This window comes from Oncorhynchus mykiss, chromosome 4 (genome assembly GCF_013265735.2).
Source record: "Oncorhynchus mykiss isolate Arlee chromosome 4, USDA_OmykA_1.1, whole genome shotgun sequence".
Taxonomy (NCBI): domain Eukaryota; kingdom Metazoa; phylum Chordata; class Actinopteri; order Salmoniformes; family Salmonidae; genus Oncorhynchus; species Oncorhynchus mykiss.
This window is the reverse complement of record NC_048568.1, coordinates 40,275,978-40,285,661: the sequence shown is the minus strand read 5'-3', so window position 1 is coordinate 40,285,661 and position 9,684 is coordinate 40,275,978.

Here is a 9,684-nt window from a genome sequence, read left to right as displayed (position 1 = left end):
TAATACTGTCATCTCCTCCCCCTCTCTCTAATACTGTCATCTCCTCCCTTCTCTCTCTGATACTGTCATCTCCTCCCTTCTCTCTCTCTCTAATACTGTCATCTCCTCCCTCTCTCTCTAATACTGTCATCTCCTCCCTTCTCTTTCTCTCTAATACTGTCATCTCATCCCCTCTCTCTCTCTCAAAAACTGTAATTTCCTCCCCTCTCTCTAATACTGTCATCTCCTCCCCTCTCTTTGTCTCTAATACTGCCATCTCCTTCCCTCTCTCTGTCTCTAATACTGTCAATTCCCCCCCCCCCCTTTCTCTAATACTGTCATCTCCTCCCCTCTCTTTCTCTCTAACACTCAGACCTGGAGAGGAGAATGCTGGGAGAACAACACGTGTAGTGCAGTAGTGTGTGCAGGCAGGTTTTAGTCGCAGGCCAGCACAAGCACGCATCTGATTTAGCTTATCAAGTAATCAATTAAAACCCTAATTAGTTGAATCAGGTGGTCCAGTATTGGGCTGGTTTGGTAGAAAAACCTGGCGCACGCTGCCGGCTGTTCAGAAATCATAAATGAGGAACGCTGTGTAATTACACAGACAAGACAACGACTCCATGAGATATATCCTTCCATCTACTCCTCCAGTCTTTCATGTTCTAATGTGACTCCGGAGAAGACAATCAGACAGTAATCACGGTCAGGCTAATGATGATGGAGTCATTAAGCCTGCTTCCTAATCATAGAAGAAATTAATTGTCTTTTAATAAATCAGCCAGCTGAGGAGAAAACTATCACGACAGTGACAAGTTCTCTAAGAAAATACAAAGCTCTGCCTGAAGTAAACTGAAACTCAACCACACTGCAGAAACAGGCATTAAGAAGCCATAAAATGATGGATGTGATTTAGAAGGTAATTAGGGTGGGTATGAAAAATTGTGCAGAAACAACCAGGCCATTCCCAACAAATGCCCCAATTCCATGTCATCACTCACTACAAGTGCTATTTGATTCGCCAGATACTCTACACGACCATGTTCTGATAATGCCAAGCACAAAGAGGGACTGATCGAACCGCCAATGGATTGGTAAAAGTGATATGCCCACCCAGCCGGGCTCAGGGAGGGAGGGAGGGAGGGAGGGAGGGAGGGAGGGAGGGAGGGAGAGAGAGAGGGAGAGAGAGAGGGAGGGAGAGAGGGAGGGAGAGAGGGAGGGAGAGAGGGAGGGAGAGAGGGAGAGAGGGAGAGAGGGAGAGAGGGAGAGAGAGAGAGAGAGAGAGGGTTGTACACTGAAGTGACACATAGTAGAATTCAATACCGGTCCCTTACAGGGTTAATTCCGAGTGGTTAAAGGGTTAAATTGTAAACAAGTCAAAGGGTTAAGTTTAGGTATTAGGGCTATGGTTTGGGGAAGGCTTAAAACAAAACAAAAATGTCACCCTGGGGAAATGTGGCCCGTTTTCATCAGGTCTGAGGCATTTCTAGGACAGTGAGATGTTTCACACATATATTCCCAGGAGGAAGGCAGATCTTGGCTGTCCTTGTTCAATAGGGCCATTGGACGTCTTTCAGCGATGTTCCTATCCGCAGATTCGTTGTTAAATATCCAAGCAGACACATTTGTTTCCAGTCTCTGAAAGACTATGTTGGGCGCTGCTTCATGCTCTGGCTCACATCCCTCCCCCAAGGTGGACTTTTTATGAAAAAGGAGCTGAACACTAACAACAATCTTTCGGGCGAAACAGAAAGAACTGACCAGATGCAATAGCTTCAAGTGATTCCTCTCATCAACACGAATTTTGACGATGGGAGCATCTACTAGCTACATGGTGACATTCATGTTTCAACCTGAATATATAGCGGAGAGTTTTCAAACAAAATAGTTGGATTTAGCTCAAGTTAGAAGCTCAGCTCCTGCCGACGCAAGCCCCGAGAGAGTAGATCACAAATATGGTCCCTAGCTAAGTAAGTTACTTTGTCCTGCAAGCCACCTAGCTAACTTTTTAGTGCAGCTACTGAAACCCATATTGTGTATTACTGACTAACAAACTACTATGTTACAGTGGAGGGGGGGGGGGGGGGGTGTGTAACTAGGTAGCTAGCTAAACAAGTATTTGACTGTGGGGGGTGTAACTAGGTAGCTAGCTAAACAAGTATTTGACTGTGGGGGGTGTAACTAGGTAGCTAGCTAAACAAGTATTTGACTGTGGGGGGGGGGTAACTAGGTAGCTAGCTAAACAAGTATTTGACTGTGGGGGGGGGTGTAACTAGGTAGCTAGCTAAACAAGTATTTGACTGTGGGGGGGGGGGGGTGTAACTAGGTAGCTAGCTAAACAAGTATTTGACTGTGGGGGGGGGGGTGTAACTAGGTAGCTAGCTAAACAAGTATTTGACTGTGGGGGGGGGGGGGGGTAACTAGGTAGCTAGCTAAACAAGTATTTGACTGTGGGGGGGGGGGGGGGTAACTAGGTAGCTAGCTAAACAAGTATTTGACTGTGGGGGGGGGGACTAGGTAGCTAGCTAAACAAGTATTTGACTGTGGGGGGGGGGGGGTAACTAGGTAGCTAGCTAAACAAGTATTTGACTGTGGGGGGTGTAACTAGGTAGCTAGCTAAACAAGTATTTGACTGTGGGGGGGGGGGGGGGGGTGTAACTAGGTAGCTAGCTAAACAAGTATTTGACTGTGGGGGGGGGGTGTAACTAGGTAGCTAGCTAAACAAGTATTTGACTGTGGGGGGGGGGGTGTAACTAGGTAGCTAGCTAAACAAGTATTTGACTGTGGGGGGGGGGGGGTAACTAGGTAGCTAGCTAAACAAGTATTTGACTGTGGGGGGGGGGTAACTAGGTAGCTAGCTAAACAAGTATTTGACTGTGGGGGGTGTAACTAGGTAGCTAGCTAAACAAGTATTTGACTGTGGGGGGGGGGGGTGTAACTAGGTAGCTAGCTAAACAAGTATTTGACTGTGGGGGGGGGGGTGTAACTAGGTAGCTAGCTAAACAAGTATTTGACTGTGGGGGGGGTGTAACTAGGTAGCTAGCTAAACAAGTATTTGACTGTGGGGGGGGTGGGGGGTGTAACTAGGTAGCTAGCTAAACAAGTATTTGACTGTGGGGGGGGGGTAACTAGGTAGCTAGCTAAACAAGTATTTGACTGTGGGGGGGGGTAACTAGGTAGCTAGCTAAACAAGTATTTGACTGTGGGGGGGGGACTAGGTAGCTAGCTAAACAAGTATTTGACTGTGGGGGGGGGGTGTAACTAGGTAGCTAGCTAAACAAGTATTTGACTGTGGGGGGGGGGGATAACTAGGTAGCTAGCTAAACAAGTATTTGACTGTGGGGGGGGGGGTAACTAGGTAGCTAGCTAAACAAGTATTTGACTGTGGGGGGGGGGACTAGGTAGCTAGCTAAACAAGTATTTGACTGTGGGGGGGGGGGGGGTAACTAGGTAGCTAGCTAAACAAGTATTTGACTGTGGGGGGTGTAACTAGGTAGCTAGCTAAACAAGTATTTGACTGTGGGGGGGGGGGGTGTAACTAGGTAGCTAGCTAAACAAGTATTTGACTGTGGGGGGGGTGTAACTAGGTAGCTAGCTAAACAAGTATTTGACTGTGGGGGGTGTAACTAGGTAGCTAGCTAAACAAGTATTTGACTGTGGGGGGGGGGGGGTGTAACTAGGTAGCTAGCTAAACAAGTATTTGACTGTGGGGGGGGACTAGGTAGCTAGCTAAACAAGTATTTGACTGTGGGGGGGGGGGGGGTAGCTAGGTAGCTAGCTAAACAAGTATTTGACTGTGGGGGGTGTAACTAGGTAGCTAGCTAAACAAGTATTTGACTGTGGGGGGGGGGGGGGTGTAACTAGGTAGCTAGCTAAACAAGTATTTGACTGTGGGGGGGGGGTGTAACTAGGTAGCTAGCTAAACAAGTATTTGACTGTGGGGGGGGGGGGTGTAACTAGGTAGCTAGCTAAACAAGTATTTGACTGTGGGGGGGGTGTAACTAGGTAGCTAGCTAAACAAGTATTTGACTGTGGGGGGGGGGGGTAACTAGGTAGCTAGCTAAACAAGTATTTGACTGTGGGGGGGGGGGGTAACTAGGTAGCTAGCTAAACAAGTATTTGACTGTGGGGGGGGGGGTAACTAGGTAGCTAGCTAAACAAGTATTTGACTGTGGGGGGGGGGGGGGACTAGGTAGCTAGCTAAACAAGTATTTGACTGTGGGGGGGGGGGGGTAACTAGGTAGCTAGCTAAACAAGTATTTGACTGTGTGTGTGTGGGGGGGGGGGGTGAAGCAGGTATGAAAAGTCTTAGGAAGGAAGTTCTTACACAGTATGAATTGTTGAGTATGGGAGTTTGAGGGAAAATGTCACCCACACATTTACTGTCTAAGCAGAACCCTGCAAGCCCCCCCCCAAAAAAAACCTTCCCCAGCCCACTGACTTTGACAGATCTTGTCAATAGTAGCCCTTGGCTGGGGAATGTTGTAGACATGGTCTTTATATTGTGTTTTGAGAATTTGCAGAGAGAAGAATGTTGTGTCATTACTGTTGTAGCCTTGATGTTATACCTTTCAGTGTCCCTGGCTGGTTTCTGTCCCACAATCTTGTAGTGCTTCATAACCGCAAGGTGTGTCCGCTCCCTCACGCTTGTGTACCCAAAATGACCGCACTGTGGGGTACTTTTCAGTGGGGCATTATGGAATGACACCAGAGTTTTACCAAAATAAAAGGTATAAAAAGAGAAGAGGGGTAGACTAAATTGATTACATGGTTTGGAAGGTTCTCTGTGGTACCTCAGGCTACCTCTAACCACCTGTAACCTCACAACACAAACCAGACAAACACAATTCATCTTTATACCATGCTTACTGTAAAAAAAAATTTGGCCAACTTATCATCACCTAGTGCAGAGCTAAAGGGGTTGTAAGCAGATTCCACTTAACCTCCACACTAATTGTATTGATCTCTATTAGACTGGCAAGCTAAGCATACCTAACGTGGACATTTCAATATAGTCAGCTTATTTTTTTTTAGAAAACTAGTGTCACTAAATTGGCAGCAAGATTGCAAACCAGCTGAGACTGGCTGGTTAACCAACTAACCAACCATAGATGATTTCTATACATTCATCATTGCTACCAACACACAAACAGAGAGTGAGTTAGCTATATCGACACTTCTATTTTTAGTGCTTTCCAGACAAAGGGTGGAATAGATGGCTACCAAATTGAGATACCAAATAAGAGTAATATTAGCTAGCTTACATTTGCTAACGGTCAGTCATAGATAGAACGAACAGACAAACATGTTTACTCTGCTGAAGGTAGCTACCAGTCTAGCAGTGACTGCCATGGCATAAGCTAAATTGATTGACTGTGTGTATACCATACGAAAGCGATATGATTTAGTTGATGTCTTTCAGAGTTCAATACAGGACTGTAACGTTAGCTAGCTCTACCTCTAATTGGGAATTTTCCATTTTGTTGTGAAGTAAAGAAATTGATGGTAACAAATCACCTGAACTTCTTGTAGGTAGAACGGTGAAAGGTAAGACATTTTCACACATGTTTATAATTAGCACAGCCAGGCACATAACACCACACGGGCATAATGACAAACATTAGTGAAAAACAAACATTTTCAAAACAATCTTGACTACAGAATTTAGGAGATTACTGTGTATTGGTCGCGATTATTTGTTTGTGGCTACGCCTCCTGTAACTAGCGGGCGGTATCGCTATGACTACCGGACAAATACACAGGAAGTAGAAACTTCCTGATTCTAACAGTGATATGAAAATGTGATAGTTCTAGCTCGTGGTTTGGATAATTGTAAAAAAAAATATGATAAAAAAATTTCATGTTGTCAAGGTGAAAATCCCCTTTTTAAGTATCATCAAGTACTCTCCCTGCTTGCTAGAGAATTATGAACTGCCGTGGTGCAGTGGTCTGATACAGTTCTCTGACTCTGAGCCTTGTGAGTTTGAGCCCAGTGCTGTGCTATCGCTGTCTGATACTACGTCTGTGTGGGTGGGGTGGGGGGGGGTGGTCGCTGTCTGGTACTACGTCTGTGTGGGTGTGGGGTGTGGGTGGGGTGGGGGGGTGGTCGCTGTCTGGTACTACGTCTGTGTGGGTGTGGGGTGTGGATTAGGTCTCATTAGCTGGACTAGATAGATTCTGCAGAGGCAGACATTTCTTATTCTCTACATGTTTTAAAATAGTCATATTTTACCCCAAATCCGTCTCCAGGGACCAGAATGCAACACACGGAGAGTTCTTGCTGATATTCAAATTGAAAGCACATTCTGCAACAAAACGACAATAGCTTAGCATTATATAATATGCAGACATAAAGGTAAGCATCAGATGACCTGGCCTCCACAATCCCCCGACCTCAACCAAATTGACATGGTTTAGAATGAGTTGGACCGCAGAGTGAAGGAAAAGCAGCCAACAAGTGCTCAGCATATGTGGGAACTCCTTCAAGACTGTTGGAAAAGCTTTCCTCATGAAGCTGGTTGAGAGAATGCCAAGAGTGTACAAAGCTGTCATCAAGGCAAAGGGTGGCTACTTTGAAGACTCTAAAATCTAAAATATACTTTGATTTTTTTAAACACTTTTTTGGTTACTACATGACTCCATATTTGTTATTTCATAGTTTTGATGTCTTCACTATTATTCTACAATATAGAAATAAAGAAACACCCTTTGAATGAGTAGGTGTGTCCAAACTTTTAACTGGTACTGTAAGCTATACAATCTATACAGGTAGAGCCACATACAGAGACAATCATCTGCACTGGGGAATTTTTTGCTCTGAATACCATCCGTTGTTTTATAGGCAGATGGGCAGAGAGTTAAGCTCAGTTCAGATACATAAGATCTGTCGTCGGGGTGCGCCAATACAGGCTGTGAGTTTCCAAGATTCAACATCTTTAGCTAAAGTTTTTTTAATGAGACTGATCCAGTTAGCTAATCGGAGAACAGTGTGCTGTTCTGTGTTCAGCCAAGCAGCTAGCTAGCTAGCCAAGCAATGAGCTAGTTAGCTTTTTTTCTGCACTTTCCATGTCATTTTCTATTTCTCCTTCTCTCTTTCCATGTCATTTCCTATTTCTCCTTCTCTCTTTCCATGTCATTTTCTGTTTCTCCTTCTCTCTTTCCATGTCATTTTCTATTTCTCCTCCTCTCTTTCCATGTCATTTTCTATTTCTCCTCCTCTCTTTCCATGTCATTTTCTGTTTCTCCTCCTCTCTTTCCATGTCATTTTCTATTTCTCCTCTTTCCACTTCATTTTCTATTTCTCCTCCTCCCTTTCCATGTCATTTTCTATTTATCCTCCTCTCTTTCCATGTCATTTTCTGTTTCTCCTCCTCTCTTTCCATGTCATTTTCTATTTCTCCTTCTCTCTTTCCATGTCATTTTCTATTTATCCTCCTCTCTTTCCATGTCATTTTCTATTTATCCTCCTCTCTTTCCATGTCATTTTCTATTTCTCCTCCTCTCTTTCCATGTCATTTTCTATTTTCTCCTTCTCTCTTTCCATGTCATTTTCTATTTATCCTCCTCTCTTTCCATGTCATTTTCTATTTCTCCTCCTCTCTTTCCATGTCATTTTCTATTTCTCCTCCTCTCTTTCCATGTCATTTTCTGTTTCTCCTCCTCCCTTTCCATGTCATTTTCTATTTCTCCTCTCTTTCCATGTCATTTTCTATTTATCCTCCTCTCTTTCCATGTCATTTTCTATTTCTCCTCCTCTCTTTCCACTTCATTTTCTATTTCTCCTCCTCCTTTTCCATGTCATTTTCTATTTCTCCTCCTCTCTTTCTATGTAATTTTCTATTTCTCCTCCTCTCTTTAAATGTAATTTTCTGTTTCTCCTCCTCTCTTTCCATGTCATTTTCTGTTTCTCCTTCTCTCTTTCCATCTCATCATCTTCTCTTGAATGGCTTCCTTGAATTTCATCGACTTGGACGACAGAGTCTGCATCACAAACAGCACCCTACTTCCTATAATAGTGCACTACGTTTGACCAGTTGCCCTATATAGGGAATAGGGTGCCTTTTGGGAAACTGACAGAAACTATTCGCTGGACTTGGAGCAGAAATGTTTACTAGACAGATAAATCTGCACACATAGAAAAAAAAGAAGAGATGGAGTGAAAAGAGGATGAGGTTTTTTTCCTCACCAGCCCATGTTTTGATAGAGTTTTTTTTGTGTGTGTGTTTGTTTGTGTGTGTGTGTGTGTGTGTGTGTGTGTGTGTGTGTGTGTGTGTGTGTGTCCACAGGATGCAGGTTGATCCCAGTGTTTTTGTGTGTGTATCCTGCCTGCATGTATCTGTGTGCGTATCTGCTTTAGCCTTTCGTGTTTGTGTGTGTGTGTGTGTGTGTGTGTGTGTGTGTGTCCACAGGAGACAGGTTGATCCCAGTGTTTTTGTGTGTGTATCCTGCCTGTATGTATCTGTGTGCGTGTCTGCAGTAGCCTTTCATGTTTGTGTGTGTGTGTGTGTGTGTGTGTGTGTGTGTGTGTGTAGCGAGAGAGAGGAGAACTCATTAACACAGCAGTACACTGTGCATTAAAACATCATGATGTGGTAATTGAACACAATACAACAACGTACTTTTAATGTCATTTTCCAACAAAGTTCCCACTCGCAGATATCAGCCCTGCATGCTAATTGTTTGTTTTCTGGGCTGGGTTTCCTATTAACTTCCTCATGTTCAAGTTTGTTCTTGTCTCTAATTCTCTCCTTCCCTTGTAGCATCAACAGCAAATTCCCAGCCATAATGAGCCGTGTTGATGTTAGTTGCTTTACTGTTCATTACCAAACAGGTTAATTCATATTGCTAAGGGGTTGCATGTTCAATCCAGGTCGCTCAAGATCCACTTCCAAATGTGACATCCGTCAAGGTCCTCAGGACATCGAGATGCCTTCAAAACCAGCTCCTAGAGGCAAGTGGCGCTATTACCATCAAGTAGGCTTGGGCGTTGTGGACGGGGGGTGGCGGATTTGCGTAAGCCGCGACATTTGGATCTGAGGGTCGCATGTTCAATCCCCAATGCAAGGATTTTTTTTTTTTAACCCTATCCTAAAACTTAACCCTTAACTTTAAATCAATGTCTAAACATAACCAATTTTACGTTCACACACAAACGTCACATTCTGCTGTGAATCTGTGAGAGCTTGTTGGAATGTTGGCTTATGAAATGCAGTGTTTATAGATGTTTTCCCACAAAGACTGCTTGGGCTAAATCCGAGACTATAGTCTCTATAGTGGCAAGACTGCTACCTGCTGACTTCTACTTGCTGACTGCTACCTGCTGACTGCTACCTGCTGACTGATATATGCTGACTGCTATATGCTGACTGCTATATGATGACTGCTACATGCTGACTGCTACCTGCTGACTGTTGACCACTACCTGCTGACTACTACCTGCTGACTACTACCTGCTGACTACTACCTGCTGACTACTACCTGCTGACTACTAGCTACTGACTGCTACCTTTTGACTACTACCTGCTGACTGCTATCTGCTGACTGCTACCTGCTGACTACTACCTACTGACTGCTACCTGCTGACTACTACCTTTTGACTACTACCTGCTGACTACTACCTGCTGACTACTACGTGCTGACTACTACCTACTGACTGCTACCTGCTGACTACTACCTACTGACTGCTACCTGCTGACTACTACCTGC